The following is a 24,987-nucleotide window of genomic DNA, read 5'->3' on the forward strand; positions in this document are numbered from 1 at the left end:
TAGAGAAATTCTTGTGTGTGTGAACAACGAGTGTATATAAAGAAACTTTTGTATAAACCATAGGTGTGTGTTGGAGAAAAACGAAAAAGATCTTTGAATATAAATAGGGTTTGACCGTGTGACGTAAAGAGAGAGAGTTCCAATGCATGTACAAAAAAAGTTTGTCATGTATGAAAATATAGATGTACAAAGAAAGGTTTTCCTCATAAAGGACCATAGGTGTATAATTTTGTGAATATATAAAAATGAAACAAAAAGGAAAAAGAAAGAAAGACCGCAAAGGCCGACATGTTATAGTTAAGAAGTATAAATCATTCGTAAAGAGCAAACGTATCTTCTGGAAATAAGGGACTGATCCTAAGAGTTTATTTTCCGGAATGAACCGAGATAAGGATGGATGGATTCATTGAACTGATGAAAGAACATAACTTGGAAACGTTGGGTCTGTCTGTGTAAATTTCCAACCGTGCCATAAACAGGATGCTTGAGTGCCCACCTGGCTGTAGCCATGACTAATTTTGCACGTTGTTTTCAAATCATCATTGTCACGCGTGCCTTATGGAACAATATGGAAGCTCGGCCCGAAATCGACACCTTGACACCCAAATTTGTTTCGCCCCAGATATCAAGATTGGGTTCACACGATAAAAGACCCCATTGAAAGACAACCTTAGACCTTTTTGAACCTTGGCCTATAAAAAAGGGAATCCTCATTCTTTCCCCCGAAGCAAAGGACAACGGAATCTCCTCAAGGGAGAGCGAATAGAATGCTAAAACCCGATTTCCCAAAGAAAGGGATGGGGAAGGAGAAGTGAAAAGAAAGAAAAGGAAGAAATGGAAAGAAAGAAAAAGAAAAAAGATGAAAATAAAGAAAAGAACAAAAAAGAAGAGGAAAGATTCCCGGTCAAAGGTCGAAGGGAAGTGAAAAGGGAAAAGAAGCAATTCTCGATTAATGAAAGAAAGAGGACAGAAATTCTTCAAGCCAGATTGCCACTCGAAATCATTCTCGATTGGCAATATCCCACCCCACATGAACAAAGAGGAAAAGACCGAAACACCCAGCTTCCTCTCCAAAAACACCACCCTCGAGAAAATCCTATTGGTCCGTGATCGTACGTTTGATCTTTGATTCGATAGGAAGTCGTGTGCAAAATAGAGTCATGGTGCAGTTATGGTTTGGGAATAGGATAAAACACTTGCCTTGTGAGTTTTATACACTATGAGTGATTTATTTTCAGCTTAGCCCGATGTTTCCCCTGCATGTTCATTTAAAAGCTAAAAGTTGGCATCCTACCCTTCATTCTCGATTACAAGGAAGATTACCCTTAGCACAAGTATATTGTTTCTCTAAGATATGGTTCTCTTGCGAATGATTTATTTTTCTTTGCAAAAAGCATGTTTTCTTTTGTAGGTGGAAAGACCCGGTGGATCGTTCGGTCCTGCCGACCAATCTTTTTCGGAGCCCCACGAATTGCGTTTTCATTCATGTGCCCTCCACCTTTGAGTTTGGAGCCATGCGTAGTGATTGCTTAGTGCAATTCTCCATTCTCAACCCTTTTTCGGAGCCCCATGAATTGCGTTTTCGTTCATGCGTCCTCCACCTTCGAGTTTGGAGCCATGCACAGTGATTGCTTAGTGCAATTCTCCATTCTCAATCTTTTTCGGAGTCCCATGAATTGCGTTTTCGTTCATGTGTCCTCCACCTTCGAGTTTGGAGCCATGCGTAGCGATTTCTTAGTGCAATTCTCCATTCTCAATCTTTTTCGGAGCCCCATGAATTGCGTTTTCGTTCATGTACCCTCCACCTTCGAGTTTGGAGCCATGCGTAGTGATTGCTTAGTGCAATTCTCCATTCTCAATCTTTTTTGGAGCCCCATGAATTGCGTTTTTGTTCATGTGCCCTCCACCTTCGAGTTTGGAGCCATGCGTAGTGATTGCTTAGTGCAATTCTCCATTCTCAACCCTTTTTCGGAGCCCCATGAATTGCGTTTTCGTTCATGTGTCCTCCACCTTCGAGTTTGGAGCCATGCGTAGTGATTGCTTAGTGCAATTCTCCATTCTCAACCCTTTTTCGGAGCCCCATGAATTGCGTTTTCGTTCATGCGTCCTCCACCTTCGAGTTTGGAGCCATGCATAGTGATTGCTTAGTGCAATTCTCCATTCTCAATCTTTTTCGGAGCCCCATGAATTGCGTTTTCGTTCATGTGTCCTCCACCTTCGAGTTTGGAGCCATGCGTAGTGATTGCTTAGTGCTATTCTCCATTCTCAATCTTTTTCGGAGCCCCATGAATTGCATTTTCGTTCATGTGTCCTCCACCTTCGAGTTTGGAGCCATGCGTAGTGATTGCTTAGTGCAATTCTCCATTCTCAACCCTTTTTCGGAGCCCCATGAATTGCGTTTTCATTCATGCGTCCTCCACCTTCGAGTTTGGAGCCATGCGTAGTGATTGCTTAGTGCAATTCTCCATTCTCAACCCTTTTTCGGAGCCTCATGAATTGTGTTTTCGTTCATGCGTCCTCCACCTTCGAGTTTGGAGCCATGCGTAGTGATTGCTTAGTGCAATTCTCCATTCTCAACCCTTTTTCGGAGCCCCATGAATTGCGTTTTCGTTCATGGATCCTCCACCCACGAGTTTGGAGCCATGCGTAGTGATTGCTTAGTGCAATTCTCCATTCTCAACCCTTTTTTCGGACCCCCATGAATTGCGTTTTCGTTCATGCGTCCTCCACCCACGAGTTTGGAGCCATGTGTAGTGATTGCTGAGTGCAATCCTCCGTTCTCCAGAGTTTTTCATCGTCAAGGGCGGATCCTCTTGACTGGGAATGTGATCTTTGTTATGTTCCCGATTGTTTCTTTTTTCCCAAAAGTGTATATGTATATTATATTTGTTGTTCTTGTTGTTGTTTGTATTGTGTTGTGCAGAAAAGAAAAAGAAGGAGTAGAGACGAGAGTTGTCATGGACTAATCAAGGAAATGGCAAGACGGATGAAATCAGTGTCTTATCTTTGCTTTCCTCTTATCTCCGATAAAAGGTAAGTAAAGAGGGGCAATTGTCATACCCTAATTTCGTCCGGGGATTATTACTTGTTGACATGCAACCTTTGGTTAGCCGCTTTGAGATACTTGGCGTCCTTTGTTGCACAATAAATGAAGTCCCGAGATGTGTCAGAAATCAAAAGGAAGCAGGTTAGCGCAATCCGTGAAATTTCGTGATGTGGCGGAAATCGAAAAGAGGTGTTTTTGCGTAATCCGTGAGTTTCCGTAACTTCTTCGAAAGCTAAAAAAGAGTAAATATATATTCCGTAAGGATTCGTAACCTTGCGGAAGGAAAATAAGTATCGTTACGAAATTCGTAAGGTTTCGTAACGTTACGAAAAAAGAATTACCAAAAAAATAGAAGGGGGTGCATTTAGTAAAAAAGGGGGTACAAATAGCAATCTAGCCCACTTGGGCCTTCCAGATCCTTCCTCTAGAAGGTTGTTGCTTCTGGAGGAAGCAAGCTTGCTCGCCTGGGCGAGCTGGGTGGCAAGCTCCTCCCCTATTTTGCTATAAATAGGGGGAGGAGTGAAGAAGAAAAGGGTTCAGCCTTCTTGGCATCTCGTATTCTCTTAAATTTGTTGAGGAAAATTGTTTTCGTGAAGAAAATCCAAGCCGAGGCGCTTCCGTAACGTTTCCGTAACATTTCCGTGAGTAATTACGCGAAGATTCTCTATCGTTCTTCAAATATTCATCGTTCGTTCTTCGTTTTCTTTAGTCTTCAACGGGTAAGTACCTCAAACCGAGCTTTTCAATTCATTCTATGTACCCGTGGTGGTCCACATTTTGTTTCATGTATTTTTATTCTCGTTTTCATTTGCTTTTTATACCCCCTTTTGACGTGCTTAAGCCATTTATTTAAGTCATTTCTCGCCTAATCTAAAAATAAAATAAATTTCCACCGATCGTTTGAATTGTATCATCCGTTAATTTTGGTTAAAATGAATTCCGACCGTTCGGTCGTGCTGTAACCACGTTGGAAATCAAAAAAGAGGTAAAATAATAATATAATAATAAAAAAGTGTCCTTCTGTAAAATAAAGCGAAAAATCAATCGGACGTTTTCTCTTTGGGATTTCTCATTCTTAATTGAATTGACTAATAACTAAAGCGAAACTAAGGCTAAAATCAACTCGCCTAGTCAAGCTCGTCCACAAAAAATAGGGTTTTGAAAGTTTATCATTTCAGTTTCTTACCAAGTAAAATGGATCATTTTTAAGGTCCAACGCCTTAAAATGATCACCTTTCAAGTAAAAAGAATCGCTTGATTCACGCTTAAGAAAGAACTACGTAGGTCTGATTTCCTCTCCAAAGGAGAGTACGTAGGAGCAAAAGCCCCGCTTTTGTCGAACTCAAAAAATAAAAAAGAAATAAAAGTTAAGGTAACACAATTTCCACAAATCTAAAAAATAGGCTGTTGTCCTTTGAGACAAACGTGAGAGGTGCTAATACCTTCCTCAAGCGTAAATACAACTCCCGAACTTAGAATTTTCATTTTGACCGGTTTCCTTCGGTTTTTTCCGACGTTTTCCACAAATAAACGTTGGTGGCGACTCCGCGCATCTTTCCTCCTTTCGAAAGCGCACCCGTGAGCCTCGCCCTCGCTCGCCCGCGAAGGGCACGTTGCCACAGGAATGTATGCCTACGATCCAAGTCATCATGTAATCAATTCTAATTTTAATAATAATGTATTATTTTATTTTCATGGTCATATTTCACTATTTGATTAAATGGTGCATTTGATAATGTCCTTTAAAATTAAAGACTTGTTATTATAATAGAGATTATGATAATGAGAAACAAGTATGTTCTAATTTTAATCTAAACCATTTTTTATCATAGGATTATTGTAAATAGGATATTAATAATCCGGATAGATTAATATATATGTGATAGTATTTATTGGATAAATATTAATAGATCTCATTTATTAATTTGCATATATAGATGAGTCACATGTTGATGTGATCATTGAACTGACTCAATTGAAATTTTCTAATGGTTAAAATTTACCATAAACTGTCAATAGAAAATTCTCAAGAAGAGGTATAATAACTTTCTTTGACCTGAGATTTTCATAGTAATTAATAGGTTATTTATTTTATTTTGATTCCAAACACCTAATGCTTTAGAACATTTGTTGAATGGATCTTGGATATGATTAAATACCTGTAGAATTAATGATTAATCAAGAATTAATGATTAAACATCGATTTATAATTAGTAATATATTAGGGTGTTACATATTCCACAAAATCAAGACTCTTCATGTCGACGAAGCGGTGTTGATGTTAGTCGAGTTACTTGAAGTCTCTGGAGATGAAGCTAAAGTTGAGACAATATAATGTCATGGGGCATACGTACGCCTATCGTGGCTACGAGAGATTTATCAGAGTAAGTGTGAGGCCAGACATTGGACTGTAGTAGCTCGTGCTTATTTGATACATTTGTTAGGTTGCACTCTTTTTGCTAACAAGAATGCAACACATGTGCATGTGGTGTTCTTGGATGCCTTCCGAGACCTCAGTCAGAGTGGAAGTTATGCATGGGGAGCTGCCACCCTAGTGTATATGTATGATAATTTGAGTGGTGCTTGTAAGAGCGGTGATCGACAACTTGCTAGATATATCACACTATTGCATGTAATTATTGTCAATGGTTGTTATTTAATTTTTTTTTAATATGTTCATTTGAAATTTGTTTTCTTCTGATCAAATCTGTATAGTGTTGGATTTATGAGTATTTTCCATCTATTTCTAAGGCTTTTATGGACCCAGACTATGATGAAAGGTCACCACGTGCCTGTCGGTGGACTTCTACGAAGGCCTCTACGAAGTTAATACCAGCATCGACGTATCAGAAGCATCTAGATCGACTGACGATCACTGATGTTTGTTGGATGCCTTACAGTGACCATCGTGCAGTTTGAGAGTTTGACCTCATTTCATGTTTTTCTGGACATATCCGTTGGGGACCCGTTGTCATGATACATTGACCAAAGAGGATGGTGCGAGAATTTGGGTATGTCCAGACCATTCCTCCACACTCTCTGGGATCAAGGTTATCGTTTGAAGATATTGATGACAGATGGATGCATTTCTTTGAGTACCTAGCACCAGTGGGGCAGATTTGCGTTGTGCCTGGACAATGTGCACCGGACTACATGCACTGGTTCTACATGATTTCGCATCCATTCATGACACCGACACAAGCCGGGGATCCGCCCAAACATCCACATGTCATGAAATATGAGACATATATGGAACCAAATATGCCTGGGTTTCTAATAGTAGCAACAGCTATGGAGGAAGCACCTGCACATGCCCCTTCTGATGTAGAGCACCCTAGACATGCAATGGTAACATATATATTCATGTGTTTTTTAATTTCATTTAATTTAATTATGCAATATGGTAACACCTTATTCGTTTTTGTCAATGTCATAGGAGGTTTGCCAAGCAACTGCAGGAAGGTTGGAGCATTTGCTCAACCTAAGGATAGTGATTGAGCCTAAGGATAGTGATTGAAGGCACAAAAGCACATGATGTCATGCAAGACTGCTTAAGGATCACTAGGGGTGTCACTGTAGAGCGCAATGTTTAAGTCAGGTCGCGACGAAGGTGATGCACGGATCATGCTTTAAGACATTTATAATTCTTTAGGAAAATTTTTAGATTATGTTTATAATTTTATTGTATTTGACAACATTTTGGTTTTAACAAACTCATTTGAATTTTCTTAATGTTACTATTAATGTTATTGTTAAGAAACAAAGAAAAATTATTTAACCCTAAAGCATATCAGTAAACCCTAGTATTGATGTCACAGTTAACTCTGTCAACCACGTAACACTAAACCCTAAACAGTTAACTTTAACGTAACGTATAATACATAATTATGTGAATATGCAGTGAAACAATTATATATTAATGTAGTACATTACAATGTCATCAGTATGAAAATGTTTACTTGTACTTAAATCAACATAGTCTCTTTTCAATATCATCAAGTTTTTGTACTGAAGCATTCTACTAATATATGGAGTTGGCCATTGCTTTGACCGAGGATGACTATTCCTAGACCATAACAAAGCTAGAGGTAGTAACGGACAACAGTCCTTTAAATAAACCTGTTACACATGCACAAACAATTTCAAGTTATGATAACACAACTATTTTGATTAATTTCAAAATAACATTATGATGAATGTATCTGAACAAAATGATTGCCAAAGATGTGACCAGTACATATTACGTGATGCACAGAAGAATCTGTTGGTGGTTGACTTCTAAGAGGAAAAAATGTCATGCTTTGTTGCAGAGACAACGATACAAGGATTACATTATACCTTGATGCAATGACATAACCCATGTTGGTTATATCCATCCACTTATCCATAGTAAGCTACATGAACCAAGTACACAAATAACATTTATTTAAAGTTAACTCTAAAAAAAACAAAACATAAATTACATACCATGGATAATCCATCAACAAGTAGGGACCTCTTTAATTCCTCAAATTTGTCAATGCCACCAAAGAAGTTGGCATACTCATCAGACCATTTGGCAAGTTCTTTAAACAAATGGTTGCGCACCAATAACCATGAATCTTCACCTATACCTAATAGCACAACAATTGCATGATATCCACAGTTACCATTAGCTTTGACATCCACAATGTTTTCAATAAAATCATGAATGAATGAATGAAATTGATCCAACATTGGCATGGTCCTTCTTGGAGTGGCCTGATCAGAATATGATGCACTACATTTGACTGAAGAATTACTATTTTGCACAGAATGTAAAACATCAACATACTCCCAGTAAGATGGATCATGCTTTGTTGATCTTTGGTGTTTGGTCATCGGTTTCTTCTGTGCATCTTTGGTGTTGATCTTTTCTAGAGGAGGAAACATAGAGTTTTGATCAGGGTAGGAAATTTCCCAGAGTATACTCTTTAGAGTTACTTTAGAGGAGGAAACATAGAGTTTTGATCAGGGTAGGAAATTTCCCAGAGTATACTCTTTAGAGTTACTTTGCCACAAACATCAAGCTTCTCAAATCGCTTGGATATGGTTTCCGTCTCTTCCGTTATGGTCACTTGGGGCTCAGATAACCCTTGGTCTGAAAAACTTAGCCTCTGCCAAAACATATGGATTGAATCAAGTGGGATGGTACCAAGAACGTATTTGGATAGCTCACATGCACATTGTCGCAACCTACCTCACGACGAGACGACGAAAGCAAAATAAATAAGCCAAAAGCATTCGTCTCCAAGGGAGAAAATGAGCGGAGTCGTCACCAACGTTTATTCGAGGAAAACATTAGAAAAACCAAAAAGATGGGTCTGTGAATTTTGAAAACACGGGTTCGGGAGTTGTTTATGCATAGGGTAGGTATTAGCACCCCACGCGCCCGTCACAAGGGACGACAACCTTTAATCGAATGTGCATAACATGACTTCAAAATATTGTATTTTCCCCTTTTTTATATTTTTTATTCTTTTGGGGTCGACAAAGGGGTGCCCTTGCTCCTACGTATCCTCAAGTGCGATGTGGTATTCAGACCTATGTAGTTATTTAAGTCTGAATGTTTGTGTGTTAAATTGATTTTATGTTTTTGAAAGATTTATTTTAATTGCGAACAAAGAGTCGTTTGAGGCGTTGGACCTTGAAACGATGTTTTAAATTTTGAAAAGCGGAGAGAATCATTAAGGCGTTGGACCTTGAAATGATCTCAAGTGATATTTGATGAAATGAAGTTTAGTTATGAGTTGGTTTTATCTTGGTTTTGTTCATTAACTTTCAATCTTTTTAAAGACAATTTTACTGCACTAGTGATTGGTTAAGATTGAACTTTACAAAGAAAAAAAGATTGCCGATGATAGATGGAGAAGATGAATGTGCACATAATAACAAGGGGGACCCCTAAGGGTACATATATCACATTCAATCCCTAAAAATAAAACTTACCGACTGGTACGATGAACACCGAACGAGAAACGACGTAGGGACGATCACAATCACGATTTGGTAAGGCCTCGACTTCGTTTCCTCTTCTTTCTTCTTCATCTTTCTTAATTCTCTTAATTCCCTCCACTTTTGATCCTTCTAACCCTTTAAAACACCCCTAGGATGCCTATTTATACGCAAAAGGCCACCTTGGGGCGGTTGCAGCTCACCCAAGCAAGCTAGTTCCTTAGCCTTGAAGTTATTTGGTGGCCCAGGCGAGCCAAATGCTAGCCTGGGTGAGCTGGGACCTAGGGAAAACAAGGAAAAGACCCTTTTTCCCTCATTTGTTGGTATCTTTTGTCTTCCTGATCGAAACACCGAATGGTTCCTTGCTTTGCACTGAAATTGGCATTCAACACCGTAAGTCAACTAGCAAGGATCAAAAGATCAACGAACGATAGTCCCCGGACGAAATTAGGGTATGACTGTTGCCCCACTTTACTTATATTTTATTGGAAATAAAAGGGAAGTAAAGATAAGGAGACCAAATACAGGACCTTGAAGTCTTTAAAAAAAATGTAAAAGGGGAGAACATTGAAGTCCTATAGAGCATAAGAGCAGTAGTCATTTGATGTTTTTTTTAAAGCGTATAAACAAAGGATGTTGAGTCTTAAGAAGCACAAAGACAAGGACATTGAGTCCTTTGCATGAGTGACTAACATCAGGTGTATCCCACTATCACAATTGTCTTTGGGCATATTTCCTGAACTCCTAGTCGAATGAGTTTTCTTCTCAAATGTGTAAGTGCAAACCTTAGGTTTTTTTTACAACCATGTGTGTGTGCGGGTTCTATTCCAGAATCCCAACTTAAAAGAAAAACTAGTCATTCCTTGATCCACATGAGCTTTATTGGGCTTGTAACGTGGTAAAGGGTAAAAGGGCTATGAAAGAAAGGATTAGAGAGGCTCAAAGAGTGTTTAAGGGTTACATTGAGTAAGAACCTTGAGAGCGTTGCTTGTACCTTTGGGGTTAGGCTCTACTCCTTTTGTCTTATACATTAATCCTTATTGCACTTTTTGTGCCTTCCTTGTAAAATCTGAATATCTTTTGTCTCTCTTTTTCTTCACTCGCCTTTGGCGGATTTTATTTTCTTTTTCTTTTCATTGTTGCTCAAATTTATGCATGTGCTGTTTGTATTTCTCTTCCCGTCGGTTTACTGATGGTTCCTACTCAGGGTTTCTATTTTGTTTTTTGTTGGTTTTTAGAAAACAAATATGGCTCGGAGGGGGTAGCAAGGGATAAATTAGTGTTTGGATATTGAAACAGGGCCATGTGTCGTTTCGAATCTTGACTTAGATCCTTTTGTAGTTTGGGTTTTGGGAAAAAACCTTTGATAAACACGCTCCTTATTCTTACTTCGTTTTATTTTTTTATCCTAATTTTTGCCTAGGCCTCCCTTTCGGGTTTTCAACCTACCGGGTGAGAACTTCTTATCTGCCCCTAGGTTTGCTTGGGGCTCATGCATGGTGCCTCTCATTGCCCCAGTGTAGGGCTTTGAGGTATCTGTTGCTATCTTTTGTCATGACCTTGTAGCAAGGAAAAATGAAAGAAAATGTGCAGGTTCTCGAAAATAAATTTTCAAGGACAAGAAATATTTAATTGACAGATTAAGTCAAATGACTCTTGTTCTTGACAACTCACTTTTCTCTCACCAAACGTGGAGAACGAAATATTTAATTGACAGATTAAGAAAATGTCCACATGAATGTATGTTCTTTTTGATCAATTTTTTTTTTTTTACTTTACTCATCGTTTACGGCAACCTCACCAAACGTGGAGAACGAACAATTTCTGATTGAACATACTTAGATATTAACTCAGGAGCGCATGTCACTTGAGCAAACAAACCAACAACTTACATTCACATTCCATTGAAAGTTAAATAAGCAAAGATATAATTGTGAGAGAATGAGAGACAAGGGCATCAAATTTATCCATATTATTAGCATTGTGACTGTTGTTTAAAGTAATGACATAAACCTAAAAATCCTAATGAGTCATTGGAGACATCTAACAACAACCATCAAAATTCCCCAAGCTTCATACATAGTATTGCTTGATGACATTAGAATTCATGAGAAATTTTCCTCCTCGAATCTCAGCCAGCCTGCATCAATCAGACTTTGCACCTTATGTTTCAGGGTCATACAATGCTTAATGGAATGCCCAGGAACTCCCCCATGATAAGCACATGTCACGTTGGGTTTGTATCCTCTGGGAAACGAAGGTTGAGAAATCTTTGTTGGGCTTATGACTGCCATTGCATTATTGAGCAGATAAGGGAGTAAGTCAGCATATGACATTAGAATTGGGGTGAATTCTACAGGCTTCTTTTCTGAAAAGTTCCTTCACTGGTTGGTGTTTTGATTGGTATTAGGGGGTGGTGTTTGGTCTTGGATGTGCATCGGGTGAATTTTGTGGCCGGTTTTGGGGTGGCCTTTGTGGATGATTGGGCATTCTTGGCTGGTAGGGTGATGGGTAATAAGAAGGATTGATATTGGCTGAGTATTGATATTGTTGGGCTAATGGGAAATTTGGCCATGTAGGAACGACAACCACAACATGGGTTTCTCCCTCCTTCTTATTCCCTCCATTTTCCCCAGGCCTCATATCACCAGAATTCATCGAAGCAGTGTAATCAAATTTGCCTATTTTTAGGCCTACCTCGATCCTCTCACCCGCAAACACTAAGTCTGCAAAGCTCGAAGGCATGTAACCCACCATCTTCTCATAGTACAACACTGGTAATGTGTCCACTATCATTATTATCATTTCCCTCTCCATCATTGGGGGCGCTACTTGAGCTGCCAGATCCCTCCATCTTTGGGCATATTCTATGAAAGATTCATGCTCCCTTTTGCACATGTTCTGCAACTTCATTATATCCGGAGCCATATCAGAATTATACTGATACTGCCTGATGAAGGCAACCATTAGGTCTTTCTAGGAACGGACCCGGGAAAACTCCAGATTGGTGTACCAGGTGACAACTACCCTAGTAAGACTTTCCTGGAAGAAATTCATCAACAATTTTTCATCTTTTGCGTATGCCCCCATTTTCCTACAGTACATCTTTAGGTGATTCTTGGGGCAAGTAGTCCCCTTTTACTGATTGAAATCCGACACCTTGAACTTCGGAGGAATGACCACGTCGCGCACTAGGCACAACACTCTACCATATCAGCAAAGGCATAATTTCCGCCTCCTTAAATGACCCTTAGTCTTTCCTTTATATGATCAAATTTCTCCCTTTCCACCATGGCAGGAGGGACTCTTCCCACCGCAAAATGCAAGGGTTGTGGTTGTGGGCGATACTGATGTCCCCCCAAAGTATTTGGCAGGGGTATGCCACCAAATGCTTTTCCCTCAGTGGCATATCTGAGGTGAGGTCTGGAGTTAGCTAGAGTGGGGTCTCGGGATACTTCATGTGTCTCCCCCATGGGTTGAGAGACTCGTGCATGACCAGATTGGGGTTATTGACTCTCAATGAGTATGGGAGTAGAGTTATCGACATTCTCATTGGGAGCGTGTGCAACTTTCGGTGGTGCATAGTTGGGAGACAAGCCATATATGGTGGGAAGGAATGCTTGCTTTGGACTTGCACAAAATGAGGGCCATCCATACTTCCCAATGCTCTGCCTCCCTGACCTACCATATTCAAGACTGGACGATTTACTTGATTGAGGCCAGATGGGTGAGTCGGGTCCACCTCAGTGGCAGTACTTGCGGCAATGACTGTAACTGTGTTGACCTCCATCATTTTTCTCATACTCATCATGGCTTCCATCATTGTGGTCATTTGCTCTTTCATGGCCTCCATGTCAGCCTTCATTTGTTACTGTACCTCCTTTATTTCACTCATCACTTTAGCTTTGGCACGTGTTCGGCAAGGGCACTGTAAAGCGTGTTCTTTCTTTTGATTACAATGATTACAATTGTGATTTCAAGGAAAGAATGCAATGAGCAATGCAACCAATGTGAAAATAAAAATAAGCATGGATGTATGTGAATGATACATTGTTGAAGTATTACAAATTTTACACAGGACATTCAGTAGAACATAGGGTCGAATCAATTCAGATTTTCATTAAAACAATATTGTTCATTACATCTTGTCAGAGTCAAAGTGCAACTGGAAATAAAACATGGACATCAACAATCCCTAATTTTGTAAATTATTTAGCTCAACCATGTGTTGGCAGTAGCCAAAGAAGCTATGTAAACTCGATCCATCTTCTGCCCCAACTTTTGCAAGCTGGTTACTTCCATACTGGACCTTGACTTGATGAAAACCATTTCTTAAAAGCATGTGCTTGGTTTGACCCTATGTTTGCAAGAATAGAAATTTTGATTGCCAATACTTCAACAACCTATCATAGAGATGAATGATTAGGGCACACTTATGCTATGCATGACAAACATAATTATGAGATTGACATGAGATGGCCGAAGAACCACCCTTTTCCTAGTTGACAAGGCATCAAGCACCATGGTCACATGATTTTCAATCATTTTTCAAGAGAAATAAGTGTATAATCCCAACATGGTTTGTTTATAGCTATCATCATGGTACCCAACACATGTAAGTAAGAATGCGGTGTAAACTTTCATGCTTCATTGGGACTTTCTTTTTGTTCCTTTTTTTGTTTTTTGTGTTTGTTTTTTTTTTGTTTTTTTTAGGAAAATGCAAGACATGAGCAACTATGTGTCAGGATCATGCATGAGTGAACATAACATGCGGATGATGAAAATAGAATCTATGTAATTGGCAGAACAAAAGCATGCCAAATGAAGATGTATGATAATGCAATGACTTTGCAAATGCAATGCATGAATATGATAAATGATAAATGTAGGAATGATATGTCCATTATGATGCCATGAAGATATGCATGATGCGGTCAAGGAACAAGCCAGAGTGAGTTTGCTCTGTGCCCCTAATTCAGGAACCTAATGGAAAGGAACCAACAATCCACTTCTAATGACAAACTCCCAAGGGTGGTTGCACGTAACTTTACTGGCTTTTAGAGATATCATCTTCTTAGGTAACAACATTGTGGCGGTAGGGACTACTAGTGACAATGCATTATCAAAAGGGGAAAACTCCAGATGAGGCTTTACTGTTATCAAGCGAGTCGGAGACCCAACATGACCACATATCGACCTCCTATCCCCATGTCTCACACAAACTTGGGTATAGGGCCTAATATCTCAATGTGTATGCAAAGGTGTAGGTGCCATGTGTGTATATAACAAAAAAATATTTATAGCTAAAAATGTAATAGATAGGCAGACACACACCAAACACAATAACATAGCAAAGGTTATATACAAATATGGACAAAACGAAAGATAAAAGAGAAAAGGGAACATAAATAAAGAAGTCATGATAAAACATTGCACACTGATCGAATGACTTAACTCTCTAATAAGTCTCCAGGGGAGTCGCCATCTATCGCAACCTACCTCACAACGGACGGCGGAAGCAAAATAAATAAGCCAAAAGCATTCATCTCCAATGGAGAAAACGAGCAAATTCACCACCAACATTTATTTGAGGAAAACATTAGAAAAACCAAAGAGACAGGTCTGCGAATTTTGAAAATAAGGGTTCGAGAGTTGTTTATGCATAAGGAAGGTATTAGCACCCCACGCACCCGTCACAAGTGACGACAACATTTAATTGAGTGTGCATAACGTGACTTCAAAATATTGTATTTTTCCCTTTTTATATTTTTTATTTTTTTGGGGCCGACAAGGGGGTGCCCTTGCTCCTACGTATCCTCAAGTGCGATGAGTAATTCAGACCTACGTAGTTCTTTATGTCTGAATGTTTGTGTGTTAAATTGATTTTATGTTTTTGAAAGATTTATTTTAATTGCGAACAAAGAGTCGTTTGAGGCGTTGGACCTTGAAACAATGTTTTAAATTTTGAAAAGCGGAGAGAATCGTTAAGGCGTTGGACCTTGAAATGATCTCAAGTGATATTTGAAGAAATGAAGTTTAGTTATGAGTTGGTTTTATCTTGGTTTTGTTTATTAACTTTCAATCTTTTTAAAGACAATTTTACTGCACTTGTGATTGGTTAAGATTCAACTTTACAAAGAAAAAGAGATTGCTAATGATAAATGGAGAAGATGAATGTGCACATAATAACAAAGGGGACCCCTAAGGGTACATAGATCACATTCAATCCCTAAAAATAAAACTAATCGACTGGTGTGATCGAGGCCGTACCCGAATCAAATAAACATTAAAATGCAGTATGTAGGAAGTGATCGTAGGTCGTCTCCCAGTGAGCAATGATCAAACAAACGTTCATAACATGTAATAATAAAACAGTAAGGAATTGGGGGGGGGGATTTGTTTGTTTTGTAATTTAAATAGCAAGCAAACTTGAATTAAAGAAATAAACGAAATAAAACGTGTTGTTTCCCCTTGATTCAAAAGCAAGTCTTTTATCCTAGGTTACGAGAATTTATCCCTAATCAGTTCAACCACTTAATCCAACCCGAAATTAATTTACTAAGCGAAAATTAACACAAGGCTGTCATTATGTGATTAAGCAACACATACACCAATTAATTCCTCTCACATGTCCATTAAGCATGAACGTTAATTAAGCACAGAGACAATTAATCAAGCATTAAGCATGCGTGGATTAATATCAACAACAACATAGAATAATCGGTGAAGGGGGAAAACTGATCAGAAATTAATGTTAATAACAGAACCTCAAAGAGAGCTATGCTTAATTCTCAAGAGAAAACAACACTAGAGATTCAACCTTCCATTAACACAGAAACGAAAATGAGTCTACAAACAAAAACTGAAAATGAAATTGCAATTGGAAACGAAATGCAGAAACGAAAACGAAAAAGAAAATAGAAAATGAAACTAGAATTAAAGCAGAAAACGAAACTGGAATTTGAAGCAGAAAACGAAACTGGAATTGCTACGTGAACAGTGCGCGTGAACAGTAGCATGCAAAACTGGAAATGAAACCCTACAATATCTCTTGGCTGCATGAATAGTAACCATCCCCTCTTAAAACCCTAGCAGCTGGGTAATTCATTTGGGTCCAATAAGGTCTGGTGGCCCAATTACAAAAATACCCCTAAAAACGAAATAAAATAAAACTGGATGACAAATAAAATTGTATGCTCTCTTCAAGTCCAAGCCGGTTCAGCTCAATTCCGGATCCAAGCCTAATTGCTTATAATTCTCCTAAAATTAAATTAAAACACAAAATTAGTCATGTAGGCCCAAATGATAAAACTGCATAATTAATTTGACAATTAAGGCTAATTAGTAATTAAAATGGTGACAAAAAGGGGGAAGAAATAGGAGAAAATAATGACACATAATAAATGGAGAAGATGAATGGGCACATAATAACAAAGGGGACCCCTAAGGGAACATAGATCACATTCAATCCCTAAAAATAAAACTAACCGATTGGTGCGAAGAACACCGAACGAGAAACGACGTAGGGACGATCATAGTTGCGATTTGGTAAGGCCTCGGTTTCGTTTCCTCTTCTTTCTTCTTCTTTTTCTTTCTTAATTCTCTCAATTCCCTCCACTTCTGATCCTCCTAACCCTTTAAAACACCCCTAGGATGCCTATTTATAGGCAAAAGGCCACCTTGGAACGGTTGCAGCTCGCCCAGGCAAGCTTCAGCTTGCCTAGGTGAGCTAGTCCCTTAGCCTTGAAGTTATTTGGTGGCCCAGGCGAGCCAAATGCTAGCCTGAGTGAGCTAGGGCCTAGGAAAAACAAGGAAAAGACCATTTTGCCCTCCTTTCATGGTATCTTTTGTCTTCCTGATCGAAACACCGAATAGTTCCTTGCTTTGCACTGTAACTGGTGTTCAACATCGAAAGTCAACTAGTAAGGATCAAAAGATTAACGAACGATAGTCCCCGGATGAAATTAGGGTATGACACACATGGATGATCGTGAGTACACTACTACAATTTATTGATTTAACATTGCAATATTAACATCGGTTTTTTAAAAAACTGATGTTAAGAAAAACACGATGGCATTTTCATAAATAAGTTGACTTAATTAACATCAGTTTTGGAAAAACCGATGTTAACTAGTTGATGTTATCATCGATTTTTCCAAAACCCGATGTTAACATTAATATCTTAACATCGGTTACTGAAAAACCAATGTTAACTTTAAAATGTTAACATCGGTTACTGAAAATCGATGTTAACATTCTAAAGTTAACATTGGTTTTGTTAAAGAAACCGATGTTGTGTTATTCATAAGTTAAAACCCCAAAATCCATTTTCCCCCCACGCGATCAGTTACCAAAACTCTTTTCCCTTTCTCCCTTTCTTCCTCATCGCTCAGGCTCAAAAGACCTGTCTCTCCTCCTCACTCAACGTGCCATTGAGGTTCGTGTGCTGCTCCATGAGTTTGGGTTCATCACTATCGTGATTTAGGTACATGGGTGCTCAAACCTTCATGTTGCTTTAACCTCTCTCCCTTTAGAATGTTAACATCGAGTTCGTGAGTTTGTTGTTTCATAGGTTTTATACATAGTCTTGGCTCCTGGTCGGTGGGTCCGTGGGTTCGCGAGTTCGTTGTTTCATTTGACACTTTTGATTCTATAAGTTTTGTATCATTTTCTCTTTAGATTTTGATAGCTACAACAATTCAAACAATGTAACATTGTAACTCCCAGAGATAGTTGTTATTATTAGTGGCTTCTAGTGATTTACTGAACCTTGAGTAAGAAAAGGACGTAGCAATCCTCTTTGGAATTGTCGAACCACTTCTTCCTTGAGTTGCATGGTTCAGGAAATCGCAAAACCCTCACAATTGTCAATCACCTTCATAGCCTTTCCATAATCTTAACACCCACACACACCTTTTCTCTCTCAGTCAATGCTTCAATTTAAGCCGCAATCCACTTTCGTCTATCATTCTTTTCCCATAATTGGCCATCTCAGATTCTTTTCACTCTTTTCCTTGACTTTCTAACTGTTTTTTCTTGGGGCATAAATTCAAGTTAGAGATACCAACCTAATTCTTAGACCCAAGTAGTAAGAACTTCTAAGCTTTCCCGCCCCATATATACTTAGTTAAAAATTGCAACTTTTTTTTATAAATAATTTAGATTCATATGTACCTATTTTGTGTTCTGTAGTGTAGGATTGTCTTTTGGGTGTTGGATTTTGTTACATTCAGAGCATTTTCTTTTCTTACATATCAAAGCCAGGATGTAATTGACCACTTGAAACTCCGCAATTGTTGGGGTTTGAGACAGTTGGTGATTGATTGTGATCCTATTGTATTTACCCTTCTAATTTTGGAAGTTAGGTTTAATCTTTGTTAGGACTAAAATTGGCTATGATGGGAGGTCAATCCAGTAAGATACCTAGCAATAGTGATGTTCCAACACCCATCAAAATGGGTACCTATTGTCTGTATCCGGCTGATTTGAGCTCTTATGAGGCGACATGTGTTAAACATCCAAACTTGCAATCCTTAGATGCTACAATTGAGGAGCGCACCAACAGGGTGATCACCTCGCTTGTGCAAGGGATTGAGGTTCATTCCATATCGATTGAGTCATTAGGGGAAGTAGTAAGTGATTCCTTCAACCTTTTTGTTTAGTTAACTAGTAGGCCACATAGCTAACTTATCCTATAGGTAACTAAAGTTGTTCTTGACTCGAAGGTTGTGAAACCATTGTGAAATGGTTAGTGAGTACTAGTTTAGGTGGTATGAGGATAAATTATATGAAGAGACTTATGCCAATTGACTCACAATCATAGATGTATGAAAACTATTGATGTCTTTGTCATAAAATAATATTTGTGGTACTTGAGAAAACTAGTAGCACTTCTTGAATCTGGTTCACATAGTTCTTCAAGGATTCAAGTGATCATTCAATGCTAATGGTTTCTATTTACTGTTGGAGGTTGTCAAGTACCCCAAGTGCTACCTTGTAGTAACATGTGAAATTCTTGTATATACACTAGGTTTGTTGTGTTCCCCTATTGGAGTAGTGGTGATTGGACCTGCATTAATCGATTTTGTTGTTGTTGATTTCAATTGGTCTGTGGCAGCATAGAAGAAAGCAAACATGCCATTAGTTTATTTGATGCTTGCATGCACATACAAGTTTCCAAAACCGAATATGTGTACAAAGTTCAGATAAATTTCTTTGTAAATATTTATAAGATAAAATGAATTGATTTTAGTTCGTGAACTAAAATTAACTAGTACACTTTTGATTTGTGTGTTGGTGCTTAGCTATGATGTGACTGATTGGGTTAGTGAAAATTGATTGGGCAGGGTCTGAGCAGAAAGCTGGTCCATATATTGTCTGGTTTCTTGGCCAATTTTCAGGTATCCCATTTCTTTAATTTTTGAGTCTTTCATACTAGTTTAGGTGTGTGAACTGCAATGCATTGATTGTTGGTGCTATTGCAATGTTTGAATTTTTGATGTAATTGCTAGGATAGCAACTCCCCTAAGGCTAGTTAGTTTGCTGCTTTTGTTCCTCTGGTCAACTTCTTGAGGCTTTTGGTCAATTGTGTATATTAGGAGTTTCAAATTCTAGTCTTTGATACGGGAAATTTTGCTACTGTATTTAGCATACATTTTTGTTACTGTGTGTAGATAGAGCTCATACTGAATAATCATCATCTATGTATGGGTCTTAAAAGTATATTGCTCCTCTCTCTTACTATGTGTAGGCACACCTACACACACACAAACTCAGTTTTGTTGATTTAAATTATAAACCTAGAAGTTAGCATCAACCATGTGTTAGATTCCTTTGCTTGTTATCTTGTGACTGGATATAGAAATTGCCTTTATCCTCTAATATTTGGTTGGTAGTTGAAGATCTACTCTCCCAAAATAAGCAAACTTTACTAGCCTTTAATTGTGTTTCAGTTTCCTTTTACTCAAGATGTTTGGGAATTTGGGACTGCATGACCAATGGGAAGTTGCCGACCAAAAAAAAAACACAATGGGAAGATGCTTTTTTACCTACATTTTGCAAATTACTTGCTACAGTAATGCAGTGGCAATATAACCTTAGAAGCATTTAATAATTAAAATTGATAATTGTGCCCTTTCCAGTGACAATGAATTTGATTGCTCCTTTGTCTCACACCAAGTCCCTAACACTTCAAGTTAAAGTTTAGTCCAGCGTGACTAAGTACTCACAAAATGGACTGACTGAGTTCATTAGAATTTAGAACTTGATTTAGTAGTAACATGGAAAGGCATAACAACTTGGACCAAGTCTCAAAAAGGAGAGAACTACTGGATGCATAGTCATGGACTGAGCAAAAAATAACCCACCTATAACTAGACTAGTGGAGTTAATCAAGTGATAAATCAATGGCTTTTGTTTATATCAGTCCATTTTATCCCATTTTGTTTTGGATGGGCTAGCCTGAAACCTTGTTAGCTGTTACTATAAATTGAATTCACTAAAAATCAAATAAAAACTATATCAGAAGTAAGGATTGCCTTAAGGTTTGTCTTTGGTGGTACTCCTAGGCTTAGGATGTGATAGTCTATCTAAGAGATTAGGACCATATCTCTACTTAAAGCAATATTTATAATTAGAGGAACAAGGAAAGGAAAGGGTTTATCTACTTAAGAAAACCGATGTTAACGTTGGAAGTTAACATCGGTTTTGATGAAAAACTGATGTTAACTGCCAACGTTTGTATGAACATATATACCTTTTTGTCTGTAATTCTTATTATATAAATTGGTTATTTAAATAATCGATGTTGTTATTTTACGTTAACATCAGTTTTCTAAAACCGATGTTAACGATAATACTTTCAACGTTGGTACTTTCAACATCAGTTATTAACAGATGTAGAAAGTCCTAAATAACCGATGTTAAAAGCTTATTTTCTAGTAGTGGTAGTTCTCATCACACATCCACAACGAGAAGGATTTTTGCCAGCATAATGTACATGCTCATACTCAGCAGCAATCTGATTAAAAGCATACCTTGAAACCATGCCAAGTAGCCTCTTGTATAAGGTAACTTTAAAAACATGTCCAACCACATGTGTACTTGTTTCAAAGGATGCCTTAATTTCAGTATGTTGTAGCGTGATTATGTTGTTCATGGCATCCCAAACACTACATAGGTCTCCAAGGCTATTCTGTAATAGTCTTTTTAAAGCCCAATGAGTAGTAGATTCAACCCTACATTTCAAATACACAAAAAATAATAAACAAATACAATAATTAAAATCCATGAATTCATCAACCCTAATAAAGAAAACATCAACATTTTCATACCTGTTTGTTGTTGTGTTTCCTAAGTGCATCACCTTATTCATCCAGGCTTTAACAAATTTTTCCTTGTGGGGAATTATCCATGTTTCGTTAACATAGTCAACAACCATTGGCCATGGTGAACAAGCAATTTTAAACTTCTTGAGGCAATCATCAAACTGATGCTCAAAACGACAATCAACCAAACTCCCCCAGGCATCCATGACATACTCCCATGCATTTTTTTGACCAATTGGGGATTTACATTTTGCCTTGACATTCTTGTCGATATGAAATATGCACAACAAGTTAGTACACTCAGGGAATACAGTTTCCACTGCATTCATCAATGTTAGGTCTCTGTCGGTCACAATAACTCCAGGGAGGCCATCACGTCTTAGAAAAAGACCTCGAAACTGTTCTAGAGCCCATACCACATTATTTACACATTCACCATCCAAATATGCAAAACCAGCAGAGAATGTCATCCCCGTTGGTGTCACACCAATAAAGTCAAGTAACGGGAGTCTGTACCTATTTATTTTGTAGGTACTATCTATCAAAAACACCAAATTACATGCATTGCATAACTTCACTACATCAGGGTGACACCAGAAGATATCACGTACAACATCTTCATCATTTAATCTATGCCAATGAATATACTAATCCCGTGCAAGAAGCTTCATCAGATGTTGCATTTCAGTATCACTGCCTCTAATGGAAGAACGGTATGCACTTCTTGCATTGTATATTTGTTTGATTGTTGTACAACTATTGACATTGTGCTCCTTCAACATTAGAAGAATGTTTCTTGGTTTCACCATTGATCTTGTCATATCAGCAATAATTATCTTTTTATCCTTAGTCAATTGACCAGCGTATGGATGTCCAACTAATGATTGTGACTCCCACACATTAACTTCACCATCCAACCTTGCCCTCTAACCACTGGTTTCCCATGAACCTTGAAGGGACACCCACATTTCCTTCTGCTAGTATCTCTTCTAACAAATCCTTTCTTCCTAGACCTATACTCTGACCACTCCTTTCACAACCAATTAACACAAATGAAGTCCTTCTTCTCACACCAGTGTTTGTGTCTGACCTCATAATTACCGCCACAAATCGAATTTCATAAGCGACTGATCGAGCCCACTACAAAACATCATCTCGAGTAGGAAACACCTACAATGCAAGCCAAACAATTTCAGTCTTCAAAGGGACATTCCTTTTATTAATTAAATAACAATAAATCACATTATTACATGAGAAGTATTGAATGCCTTAGAACAATCAACATGTTTTTCTTCATTCACACCAGCTTCCTCTTCATTTTCATCATTCATATCAACTTCTTCAGACATTATACTATTATACATCCATTGATCTTCATCCATCTTAACAACACATTCAAAATTTCAACATCACAAACAAAAAACACCTAAGCGCACCATACATATACTATCACACAAAATCCTACGTAATTTTTTACTGCATACCATTTTATAAACATTAAAATTGATAACCCTTTATATTAAAAACCAATAACATCAACTTTTTATACTTACAATTCATAACCATATAATACATAAAAAATTATAACCACAACATATGTAGTCAAATAAATTATTTTATTCAACTTAATTCTAATTCATCAAAATATTACTACACAAAGCAATCAATATTAGATCATATAAACTCAAATAAATTATTCATAAATTACAACTATAAATTATCTTACAAGTCTTACCATTTTAAAAATATAAAAAAGGTAATTACAAATTAATTATCATTCTGCATATGGATTATATTGCAAATAAACACATAAACAAATATTTTTTTTAAAACAATAAATACTAACATATTTATAATTTTAAAAAATTTAAAATTTTAATAAATTTAAAATAAATTTAAAAATCCATATAAAACATACGGATTGCATAATCCGTATAAACCATGCGGATTACATAATCCGTATAAAACATACGAATTACATAATTCGTATGTTTTAATTTAACTTACGAATTACATAATCCGTATAAAACATATGGATTATGTAATCCGTAAGTTATATTAAAACTTACGGGTTATGTAATTCATATATCATGCAAACACAGATTTTACGATGTACCTCCGACGTCCGTTAACAACCGAAGCAACCACCACCGAGGAACCTCTGTAACACTTTCAACTTCAAAGTGGCACCTCTCTCAACAATGAAAAGCCAACACCAAAAAAATAAATCGAACAAGAAATTGGAGCGTAAATCAAAAAATGTTAAAAACCAAGTTATAGAGGAAGAAGAAAGCGTAGGGACATTTATGGAATTATTTAAAATTGCTAAGTGTGGAAGCAATGACTTCCAAGATTATTTTGATGATGCCAAAGAATCTAGAGTTAAGCAAGTTCCAAAGAATCAGGAGTCAAAAAGCTTCAAAAATCAAGTTTCAAAGAATCAAGATTCAAGAATAATCAAGTTTCAAGAATCAAGATTCAAGACTCAAGATTCAAAAATTAAGAGAAGACTCAATCAAGATAAGTACTAAAAAAGTTTTTCAAAACATTAAGTAGCACAAGAATTTTTCACAAAATCTTTTACCAAAGAGTTTTACTCTCTGGTAATCGATTACTAGAAGGTAGTAATTAATTACCAATAGCCAGCATTGTTTTCAAAACTGATTTATAAAGCTGTAATCGATTACCATAATCATGTAATCGATTACCAATGTTTTAAAATGTTAGATTTCAAATTTCAAGAGTCACAACTAGTGATGGAACATTTTCAAATCATTTTAAACTTGTGTAATCGATTACACAAGTAACGATTACCAGTGTTTCTAAACATTTTTATTTTCAAATTTAAACATGAAGAGTCACATCTTTTGATGTGTAATTGATTACACTATAATGGTAATCGATTACCAGTGATTGATTTACAAAAATAAATTTCCAAAAGTCACAATTCTTAAAGTGACTTGTTTCTGAAGATTTATTCAAAAGTCAAAACTTTTTAAGTGACTAGTTTTCACAAAAGTCACAACTTTTTAAGTGACTAGTTTTAAAGAAATTGCCAAAAGTCACAAACTTTAATTTGAGTCATCAAAAGATTATAAATATGTGACCATGGCTCGAATTTCATATACAACTAAGACTGATTCCTTTCATTCAAAAAGACTGATTTCTTTCATTCATTTCTCTTCATCTTTCTAAGAGTTTTTGCTCAATACTTTCTCTTTCAAGAAAAGTTCATTGACCAAAAACTTGTGCTATTCTTTTTCTTCATTCCCTTCTTTCTCTTGTCAAAAGATTCAAAGGACTAACCGCCTGAGAATTCTTTTGTTTCTTCCCTTCTCCCTCTTGACAAAAGATTTCAAAGGACTAACCGCCTGAGATATCTTCTGTTTCTTACAAAAGATTTCAAAGGACTAACCGTCTGAGATATCTTTTTCCCTTTATACAAAAGATTTCAAAGGACTAACCGCCTGAGATATCTATTGTATCCCCTTCACAGAGAATTCAAGGGACTAACCGCCTAAGAATTCTTTGTCCTAACACATCGGAGGGTACATCCTTTTTGGTACAAGTAGAGGGTACATCTACTTCAATTGTGAAATTCTGATACTGGGGACAGATGTCGTACAGGATGTCACGACA

Source organism: Glycine soja, chromosome 12, assembly GCF_004193775.1.
Source record: "Glycine soja cultivar W05 chromosome 12, ASM419377v2, whole genome shotgun sequence".
NCBI classification, from domain to species: Eukaryota; Viridiplantae; Streptophyta; class Magnoliopsida; order Fabales; family Fabaceae; genus Glycine; species Glycine soja.